General features: G+C 35.1%; 1 long non-coding RNA gene across 1 annotated transcript; it reads left to right on the top strand.

Annotated features, from left to right (window-relative positions):
* Nucleotides 1-6,466: 6,466 nt before the first annotated feature.
* On the top strand, nucleotides 6,467-11,875 carry LOC138313941 (uncharacterized). Its single transcript, XR_011207300.1, has 4 exons — nucleotides 6,467-7,024; nucleotides 7,891-7,946; nucleotides 8,861-8,947; nucleotides 11,714-11,875. It is a non-coding gene; the product is annotated as an uncharacterized lncRNA (long non-coding RNA).

The following is an 11,875-nucleotide window of genomic DNA, read 5'->3' as shown; positions in this document are numbered from 1 at the left end:
GTTTTAATTTCTGAAGGTTTGTTTTAACCATGTATTTTTCATAAATGTACTTGACACTTGGAAGTAATTATTTTGACATGCATTATAGACAACTTTATATATTTGAATTATAAGCATATCTTGTTTTTTGCTTTCCAGTTTTGTCTTTCCTAAATACGTGACATCTCTGCATGACAAAAAAGCGCACTTTTGAAAACCTTCTTTGTCTTTGTAAATACATAAGAAACCGAGGTAAAAAATTAGATAAGAATGCAAATGTATCAACATTGATTCATAATTAAAACAATATATTAAAATAAAAACCAAACCTTCGATAGTGATCCGGAAGCGGAAACAAGCTTAGCTACTCCATAAACAGGAACACATAACAAAGCTGAGGCGCCTAAGGTAATCCCAAACGCCGGAGCCCAACCAGGATACTGGTACGATTTATTGTAAGTCAAAGGTCGAATCGCTGTCAAATACAATGAAATACATTAAGCTAAAGTTTATCAGTGGTAAAAGTTAACTATTGAATCACGAACATTGAGTCCCGGATTGATCCATAACATTGTTTTTAATTACGGATAAATAGAGCCGATATTTAAGCAATCAGCAAAATATACAAATGATATTTTTTATCCCCACATCTAAGACTTTTGTGGTAAAAGATCGTGGCCGAGGCGGCCAATGCAATATCTTATCAGATATATATTTCAAATATATTTGTTACAACAGTCGTTTGATATAATAAACGGCCATTTTCAACTCAAAATGAACGTCTTTGTTGTTACTTAAGTTGTACTAAGTCTTACAAGCTTTGCCATGGTGTTTGCCCTGTAGAAATTGATTAAATGTCATGAATTATTCACACATTACCAAAAAGATAGCAGGGATTTCCAACAGATTTGTGAATAGGAGGTGATCCGGTAACCAAGCATCATTTCGATTGCGTCATAGAAGTGATCAACACTTGTATGATACTTACAAGAACAAGTGTTTGTTTAAGGGGGAACAACTCGAAGTAAAAACTTTACTATATAAAACTGCCTTTTAATGTGCAAATATGCTTTTAAAGATATGCTCTTAAAAATGTGTTTCTATATACAATACATGTGTAGAGGGCATATATAGTCTTTGCCTGCTGCCCGATCCAAAATTGAATCTTTTCGATTTAATGAAATATTTTGAAATGAAATGAAATAAAACTGCCTTGCTCATACACACCATATACAAATTTTTTTAAATGAGAGTTCAGACTATAGTATAAACGAAAAGGTAAATGAACGTCCATATGGATTCGTTTTGGGGAGTATTTAAGTAATTAATAGTAAACCCCAATACATTGTTTTAATGTACATTAATAAAATAAATACAGTTTGTCAATATTTTTTATCATATCCATTTTTAGAACGTATTCGAGAAACAATATGTCAGCCATAAAACCGTTTGAATTTTGTCAATAGAAGATAAGTTTCCATTATATTGTATTAACACATCTTCCACAACTTTCATTGATACACTATCCTTATCCTGTATGTCTATCTTTTGGTGTATGATTGTCATGATCTCCCTCGAATCAACCTTCATCGAATGCTATCTGGTATCTCTGAGAGACATATTGTAACACTTTTACGCCATTAAGTGTATTTATTTACAAGCTTTTCCAAGCGGACTTATCTTGGACAAACTGTTCGGAATCTGAGAGCATGTTAATTTGTTCACCTCAATCATTTAATCCTTGCAAGCATACTTGGTAAATGTATATATACACATATACAAAATTATCTTTATGTGCCGCTGTAAAGTGGTATGTGACGTCATACGTACAAGTGTACATTTGATGACAACTGTTTACTTACTAGGACTCAGCAGTAAGTGGGATCAGAGATTGTAATTTTACGTCTCTTAGTAGACTGCCACCAGACCTTAAGTTGTTATAAGACTTGTTTTACTAGAATATCTCCCCCTAGTTTGAAAGATGGGAAACAAATCGCAAAACCAAATGATTTCCCATAGACGGCAAAGTTAAAGTTTGCCACTGCCAAGGTAAAATGGAGTTCTCAAGTCTGGTCACCTATCACTAATTTTGAGGAATGGAATCTCGCATACCTGTGAATAAAAAGAAATTAAGATCTACCATCTTGATAAACTTTTATGTGGGGGTGCCATCTTATGTTGCATTCCGCGCCAAAAATTGACAAAAATATTCATGCAATTTCAATATTGATTACCTCCCCTTGCCTAACCCATACATTGAATATTTGAAATTGATACGCCCTAAATACCCAATAAGCCGGCTCCGAACCATTTACGTCTCTATGGTATCTTGTGCCCACAAGGGTATTTCCGGGAATCGTTTTTTTTCGATTCTGCGGTCCATAAAGAAGAGACAAAAATAAACAATCCAAATTGTAGTTGTGATTTCAATATTCTAGAGACTGGTGGCCACTTTAGCTGCAGTGAAAGGACAGAGGATATTGCTGATGAAACTATATCATTTCACACTGTAATCACGTTTCACAATAGATTTTGCAGTATAGTTCTCTCCTTTCACTGGTATGTTTTCACTTAAGCATTGATGTCACTATTTTTTAATTTTATCGGGGTATGAAAAAAAAAATTTGTTTGCAAACTGTGTGAATCCGCGTAGCGGATTCTCACAAAAGTTTGCAAACAATTTTTTTTTCATAACCCGATAAAATAAAAAAATAGTGACATCAATACTTATAATTAATTTTATACTCTATTTGATAAAATGAAGTATGTTTAAATGTAACATTATAGTGGTTTTTCAAGGGATTCTTTTTTCCGAATCAATACGCAACGTCAATGTCTCTATTGTGACGTCACGAAAACGTCGGGGTTTCGCGCCATTCTCGGATTTTTTTTTCATAGTGGTATGCAAAAAAAATATTGACCAATCAGAAAGCCAGATTTGGTATGAAAACAAAGAAAAATTAATTATAACGAATTGTGTGATACAATTCTTAAAAATTCCGCTACTCAGATTCACACAGTGCGCAAACAAAATTCCTTTCATACTGTATCCCGATTAAATCGTTAAATAATGACACCAATGCTTATAATTGATTTTTCAGAATACTTGATCAAATAAAATATATTTTTGTCTTCGGTTCATGGACAAGAAAAACAATACACGAAAAATAATTAGAATATATCTTTCACATTTTCCCACATTTTAGCTCATAGCACTTTGATATTTATAAGTATTTTCTCTTGAGTAAAGAGAATATATATTGTCAAAAGACTATGTGTAACGTTTTTAACGGGTGTTACATAACCCCAGGTTCGCTCCTGTCCAGTATCGTGGATTTATTAGATATAATTGGCAAACACTTTTGTAAAAGTTCTGGCTCCAATTTCTCGAAACAAAAGTTCAGACTTAAGTCAAAACTTAAGTTTTTCACCTTATATAACTTATATGATTATTTTTTGACTTAAGTCAGATTTTTACTTAAGTTTGTTTCGAGAAATCGGGGCCAGGTATATTTATTATGTTAACAAGAATTATATAAGGTTACAATAAAGTACATTGGTATGTAATTTTGGAACAGATACTTCAGTAGCTGTTCTGTTATAATATTAGTAAAAATGTCGATACGTTAGCTCATATGACGAGATCGTACTGTATTTGTAATAGTTACGATTGTTTATGATAAAAATCTAAATAATAGAGCCAAAATGACTTGTGCTACTAATTTCTGTAGAGGTTGCTTCCCTTGGATCGTATCACATCAACTTGTAAGCATTTAATCATAAGTTAGAATCATATTCGCATTGTTTCCTTTACAACGTATATCGTCTGCTTTTGGGAGTATCCCATAATGCATCACGTCGTATTGTAGGTAAACCAACGTAAGATGACGTTAACGTAAATAGTAAGTAATGCTCGAATATATAGAACACTAGTATTGAGAAACCAAACAAACTTGGATGCCTACCCATCGTTTAGGTGTAACTGACGACATCCTCTAAGGTAAGGTTGTGAAGTCTGAAGGTATTATGACCAGCAGAGTGTGAGTCGAAAATCGAACTGACGTTTTGACGTTTCGGACGGCCTTTTATACTCGCCGCCGAGACCCTATTGACCAATCAGAATCGAGCTTACATGTTGTGACGTCACAATCTAGATTCCGCCAAACTGTAAACAACCGCCGCTCTCTGTCATGGAATTTCGCAGAATAATGGGCTTTCTGATGGTTTAGAGTGCATACAACAATAATACACGAATTAATAACATAATGAAGAGGAGAATCTAAACATGCTTCGTTTACAGTATAAGGTAAGATAATCGACCTGTAATCGTTTTCAATCGTCTGAATCAAAGTTGATGAATCTCGCCATTTTGAATGGCATGGTCGATCCGCCATGTCAAAGTTGTCGGGAATTTCCGTAATAAATCAAGTATAATATATTTACGTCAGGATATATCTCATGTTTTATAAACATAGATATTATGATTATCTGCTAAAAAGTAGATAATGTAATATTCGTAACATTGCCCCCTCCTTCGTGAAGCATTCGTCCCGAATGACGTAATATTAAATTAGGTTAACTGGAAATTTCCATTAGTTGAGCACGCGCTATGCGTGTCAAGGTTTATTTTCAAAATTCTGCAAAATGGCGTGGTTGAGATTCTCACTTCAGACGAGCAAGCAAGAGACCGTACAAACACAGGTTTATAAAGTTAAAACAGCAATTTAATTAAATTAATGCATTTCATTTGAAGTGAATATTTACATAATTAATATCAATATGTACATAAATGGATAATCATTGTAAAGTAAATATAGCTTTTAAGCTTATAATCAAGTATCCAGCCGGATAGACCATTGAGTATTAATGAAACTCCATTTTCATAATTTTAACATATATGAATATTTACAAATCCCTATTCTATATACATCTATCAACAATTTGAATAAATATTTTATAATATTTACAACAATATAATAAGTTATAATAACTGGTATTTTCTTCCCGTAAGGTCAGCTATGCAAACTTGAAACATGCCATGAGGATATGTCTAGATGATAAAAATGAAGAAGTAAGTATTACTTACATTATCTTACATTATATACAATTATTCCAAGAATATATTTATGCACTAATTCATGAAATTATATTTCATTTGAAGATTATAACTTATAATTATTTACAAATCTATCTACAATGTAATGACTAATGCATAAAAGAACCAATATTCAACTCAATAAATTAATGTCTATAATATTTACAAATGTCACTATTCATATTTCATTTTTGGTTCATCATTCAGATGTCGTCCCCAAAGTTCAGTAGAAGAGATTTAATCTTCGTTTCCACTATCACTTTCAATCCACTCAGTTCATAAAATTCTGCCTCCGTCAATAATTCACGTAGCTGGGGAATGGTGCAGGGAAGATTCCTCCTGGTGATGCTCGGACCATTACGAAGAAAACATAACACAAAGTCAAACATTTTGGCACTTCTATCTAAGAAGTAACAGTCATTACCATGCTCTTGATATGGCTTCATGTTACCAGAAACCATCCCTGCAAGGATCGAAGAAGGATCAACCTTCAGGGTTGTACAACTGGTTTCGAATCTTCGACCACCAACATTTAGGATGCACCGGTTGTCTTGAAACTCCTGGAGCCCTTTAAGCTTAATATCGGTTTTACTGGTTGGCTCATACACAGGTAGAGTAACATTATCTCCAGATGGATTCACAGGAATATACTCTTCCTCATTCACAGTACCCGTTGATGAAATATTTCCACTAGTGAAAACTGAAATTTCCTCAAATTCAGGAGTGATTATGGATGACACAATTGGAGCCTGCTCCTTTTCTGCTGGCAGAGGTAACAATATACTAGGCGTGCAGACACTAATAGAGGGAGATGATGGCGCTGATGAAGAAGATACAGATAAATTGTCAATAGCTTTAAATGATACATGGCGAATAGGAACACGGGTGTTCTTTGTAGGTTGAGATGATGGCTCAGAACTGACCGGCAGATGCTGAGGAGAGATTGTAGTGGCCGTACTCACAGTTGAAGACAATGACTTCTTAGGACTCTTGGTAGGCAAATCAACAAAGATGGTAGATTTCCTTTTTGGAGTGTGAGGGTTGGTGTTGCTGCCTTTCTTAAGCATCTTCTCTGTAGGAAGTGGTATTTCCCTCATGACTGTTTTCACTTTGCTGCTTCTGGCGATTTGAAACCGTCTAAATTCCTCCTGTTCCTCCGGACCATATTGCATGTTGGTGCGTTTTACTGGCGTAATAGGGGCATTGCATCCATGCTTGGAATCAGGCCTGTTCATAAGTCGTTTACATTGCTGGCACACATACGCAAAATTCGAATGTTGCCCTGTCATGTGCTTTTCTACATGGCTTCTTTGTGGTGACTCAAAATGGTCGCATATGCCACATAGGTATCTCTGGACCTGTAATGACAGAATAGCAAGCCAAGGTAAGTATTTTATAGTGGTAAGTATTTCTTGGATATAATAATATCTTGATATGAAAGATATTCAAGAATGTAATAATACTATCTCATTATAACCATTTGGGTTTGTTATCTCCCTTGTATGGTTTGAGTAAGTCATGATGAACCACTTTAACTTTACACTTTGGGCCTTTCTTTATTCTGTATAACACATCATTAATTCTTTGTGTTATTATGTAGGGTCCTTGCCATGGGCAGTGTAATTTCTTCCCTAATCCTTTAAATTGGGGATAATATAACCAGACAGCGTCATTTGGCTCATACAAGTGTTTGTGTATTTTTTTACTGTATTCTTTGAGCATGTTTGCGGCTGAAAGGTTCAGTTTGTTTCTTGCAAAATTGTGTATTGTTTCAATAGATTTTGCAAGTTGATATGCATACTCTGATGCTAATTCATGTGTTTCTGTTAAAGGTTTAACCCGTCCCAGTACGAGATCTATGGGCAAATTGATTTGACGGCCAAAGACCATCTCACAAGGTGAAACACCAGTGGATTCATGGATTGCGGATCGATACGCCATCATTAGAGGGTATATGTGTTCGTCCCAATCTTTCTTATTTTCATCTACAAAAGCTGAGAGCATATTTTCAATGGTTCTATTTGCACGTTCAATCATACCATCAGATTGAGGCCTGTATGGTGTTGTACGTGTTTTCTCTATACCAAGTATATGACACATTTCTTTAAATATTTCACTCTCAAATGCTGGACCTTGGTCTGAGTGTAATTCCATGGGAACACCAAATATTGTAATTACCCTTTCTACTAGTTTTTGGGCAATGGTAATAGCTTTTTGGTTCCTCATTGGAATAGCTTCTACCCATTTGGTAAAATAATCACCAACGACCAAGAGATAAGAATTACCCCTTTTACTTAAAGGTAATGGGCCAAGGACATCTATGGCTAGTCTTTCCATAGGTGCTCCTACATTATATTTTTGCAAAGGTGCTTTTGCTTTCTTATTAGGAGTTTTCCTTGATGCACATTGGTCGCATTTCATACACCAATGTTGAACATCCTGTGACATATGATACCAAAAGTATCTGTCACGAATTTTGGATAAAGTCTTTTTGTAACCTAAATGGCCACCTAATATTTTGTTGTGTAGCTCATTGAGTACTAAGCTATGTAATGTCTTTGGGTGAACCATTTGATATTTGGTTTGTACATCTTCCCATTTATGACAGAGAATATTGTCTGTAAGACATAATGAATCAAATCTCACCCAGTAGTATTTACATTCTTCACTGAGGTGTGATATATTATTCCATTCTGGTTTTTTACCAGTTTTCACCCACTTCCTGACTAAACTAAGGTTTTCATCCTTAATTTGTTCCTGATAAACACAATCTTGTGAGATTGGTTGGTCTAATTGTTGAGTTTTCTTATCTACAGGGACTGTACCTGAGATGAACGAGTCTGGATTCTCGGAACCCTGTGCTGTACCTGAGGTAAATAAATCTGGATTCTCAGAACCCTGTGCTGTACCTGAGGTAAAAGAGTCTGAATTCCCAGAACCCTGTGCTTGTGAACGTGTACAGACAGGACAACAATAAGCTATTGAGTTGGTAACCACATTAACTGGTGTAGTAGTTTCAGTTATATTTGTGTACCTTTCCTCTGCCTTTGTACAGTGTTGACAATTTTCTGATGAACATGGTCGTCTGGAAAGAGCATCTGCATTTCCATGTGATCGACCAGCACGATGTTCAATCTTAAACTGATATGTTGCTAAGAACTCGAACCATCTAGCAATTTGTCCTTCAGGATTTTTGAAATTAATGAGCCAGGTTAGAGCTCCATGGTCAGTTCTAACTTTGAAAAAATGTCCATATAAATAATGATGGAAGTTTTTAATTGAACTAACAATTGCTAGAAGTTCTCGACGAGTAACACAGTAACGTCTTTCAGCAGCACTGAAGACTTTGCTATAGTAACATATGGGTTTCTCTATCCCATTTTGTACTTGTGATAATACAGCGCCCATACCAATATTGGAAGCGTCTGTATCCAGAATGAAGATACCTTGATCTTTAATTGGAAATGATAACACAGGACAATTTGTTAAAGCTTTTTTCAGCTTGTCAAATGCATTTTGACAGTCTGCTGTCCAAACATATTTCTGACACTTTTCTGTGAGTTTGTGCAAAGGTTTTGCAATGTCAGCAAATTTATGAACAAATTTCCTATAATATGAGCATAAGCCAAGGAAACTTCTTACTTCCTTAACATTTGAGGGTGTTGGCCAATTTTTAACTGCCTCTACTTTAGAAGGATCAGTACCAATGCCTTCCTCACTAACAAGAAGACCTAAGAAACTGACTTGTTTTTGTAATAGTTTGCACTTCTTTCCACTCATTTTCAGGTTTGCATCACGAAGCCTAGTGAACACCTGCCTGAGATTTTGCAAGTGATCAGAAAATGTTTTGGAAAAGATGATTATGTCATCCAGGTAAACCATACATATTTTCCATGACAGTTTTGAAAGAACTCTTTCCATTAATCTTTCAAAAGTAGCGGGGGCATTACATAGACCAAAAGGCATAGTAATGAATTGCCAAAGTCCTAACCCAGGAACACTAAATGCTGTCTTATCTCTATCTTCAGGTTTTACTTTCACCTGCCAATACCCACTTTTAAGATCTAATGTTGAAAACAATGTAGATCCACCTAGGGCATCTAGAGTAGCATCTATTCTGGGAATAGGGTGACTATCTTTGATAGTAACTTCATTAAGTTTTCTGTAATCTATACAGAATCTTATAGTATTGTCTTTCTTTTTCACTAAGACAATAGGTGAACTCCAGCTACTTTCAGATTTTTCAATAACATTTTTATTAACCATAGACTCTATTTCCTTCTCAACTTGTTCTACTTGAGTTATAGGTATACGTCTTGGTGGTTGTTTGATTGGAGGGTGTGTCCCTGTGTTGATTTTGTGTTCAACTAGATTAGTTAGACCAATGTCATCTGATGAATTGGAAAATGAATCTTTAAATTCATATAAAAGAGATTTCAATGCTTCTTTCTCAGTTTGTTTGAGATTTTCAGAAGACTCTTGAAATAATTGGGTAAGATGTTCAGGTAGTTCAATATCATTAGTAGGGTTTTCTTTCCCTATATCTAATTCATTCACACATGCTTCTACGGGGGATATATCAGAAATATGACTTACAACATCCAGTGTAGCCACTACAGAATTTCTGTATAACTTACATTTTTCCTCTTTCATATTTAGGATTCTCAATGGCACTGTCCCCAAACTAGGGTCTACAACAGCTTTTGCTAACAACACCTGGTACTTCATCACCATATTGGATGTTGGTTCCATAATTGCCATTTCGTCTATAAATATTGGGTCAATAATTTTCCCCAAAATAATAGTTTCGCTATTCGGAGGTAATTCTATATCCTCATCTATAGCAACTCTGCTACACGCAGGTTCAATTTCATTTTGAACTCGTAAACATTGAACATTTCTTCCCTTAACTGATAAACAGTTTTTATTCAAGAGAATATCTACTGAATGTTTGGTCATAAAATCTAGACCTAATATTCCATTCAGTTTAATGTCAGCAATGAGAAAATCATGCTTTAGTTGTTGACCACTTAGATCTATGTCTAAAAAACATTTTCCAATAAAGGGGTTCTTCTCCCCTGTTGCAGTAACCATATTTAATGATATTGGCTGTACTGCTATGGTTTTGTTTGGATCTAACTTTTCTAGATACTCTTTACTGAGAATAGTGACTGAGGCACAAGTATCTACAAAGGTAATCTATATGTTCCAATTTTAATAGGAACAAACAACCCATCTTTGCTATTACTTAAACTGCCTATAGTTATGTTATCGGGTCTTTCCTGAAATGACACTGACTTCTGACCCTCGAACTCAGCCTTTAAAAGTTTCCCTGACCATTTTGATCAGTGGATTGACTAGTGCTAGAGTATGTAGGATCTATTTTGTCATTTGTATGGGAATTAGTAGAGAGTTGTCTCCCTTGTCTCTGGTTCGTAAATCCATGAGACTGACCAGATTGACTAAAAGGTTGGTTTCTCAAATTGCTATGCTGACCACCTTGTCTGTTCTGGTTATTTGAATAATGTGGTTTACCATGGGGTGGATTACCTCCCCTTGACTGATGTCTAAAAGATTGATTTTGAGATTGATGGAATGGATTTTGGTTTATTTGATTACCATTTCCATTCCATACATTTCTCTGTCGGCTCTGACTTTGAGGATTTCTCTCATTGTTTTGACCCAAACTAGTGATAAGATGTTTGGTAGGTCTTTCCAGAGAAAGTATACTTCTTGTCAGTGCACCTACACTTACGTGTTCACCTTCAGTTTCAATATACTGAGGTGGAGACTGGGTTTGTGTTTGATAGATAGGTTTTTGGTTTGTATGTACAGATTTTCCCCTTTACTTATCAGCTAGTTTATGTGCTTCAAGCCTTACAGCATGGGTTTCTGCTTCATTGATATTTTTAGGCCTAAGCTCTCTTATCCTCAGTCTTATATCAGAATCTGGGATAGAATCAATGAAATGATCCAATGCAAGAACATTCGTAAGTGACGAATCTGCAGTTGGATATGCTTGTCTAGTTAACTTTCTAATAGATTGAGCTAACTCAGATAGAGTTTCATCTCTACCTCTAGTTCTAGTTTGGAGTCTTGCTCTGAACATTTCAGAACGTTCAATAGACCCATATCTGATGTTTAAAATATTCACCAGAGAATCAAAGTCTTGTCGCTCAAGGGGACTTAACTCTGTAAGAATGGCTCTAGCATTGCCACCTAGACAACCTGCTAAATACAGGGATTTTTCTCTATAGTCCCAATTGTTAATATCAGCAATGATTTCAAATTGGGAGAGATATTCTTCAAAATCTTCATTCCCATCATAGTGTTGGGGTTTTAATTTTGTATATGATTTACCAACATTTATATGTTCATGTGGGGGTTCATGTCTATGTATGAGCCTTGATGCTGTGTGGTTTTCATTTCTATTAGAACTATTATAATAAGGAGTACTGTGGTTCACATGACTTCTCAAACCAGATCTACTTTCCTCATTTATACTAGCTCTTTGATTACCAATTCTTGTTTCAATATGATTGATATGATCTTTCATAAACTTCGACTCTTCAGAAAGAACATTTAACTTTTCACTAATAAGATTGATTGCTCTTAATACCTCATTATTTGTATTTTCAGAGGAAGAATTCATTACTGGTGTCTGATTATTCGAGCATTGAGAATTATGAGAAGAATCAAGTTGATCAATGATACGAAATCTGGGAGAGCAAGACCTCGGCCTATTCTGGATAATAACTTCACCTGATTCATCCATTGTTTACATTAAAATTACCAAAAATA

This window comes from Argopecten irradians, chromosome 2 (assembly GCF_041381155.1).
Source record: "Argopecten irradians isolate NY chromosome 2, Ai_NY, whole genome shotgun sequence".
NCBI lineage: Eukaryota > Metazoa > Mollusca > Bivalvia > Pectinida > Pectinidae > Argopecten > Argopecten irradians.
The sequence above is the reverse complement of the archived record's forward strand: the minus strand, read 5'-3'. Positions and strand labels throughout refer to the sequence as shown.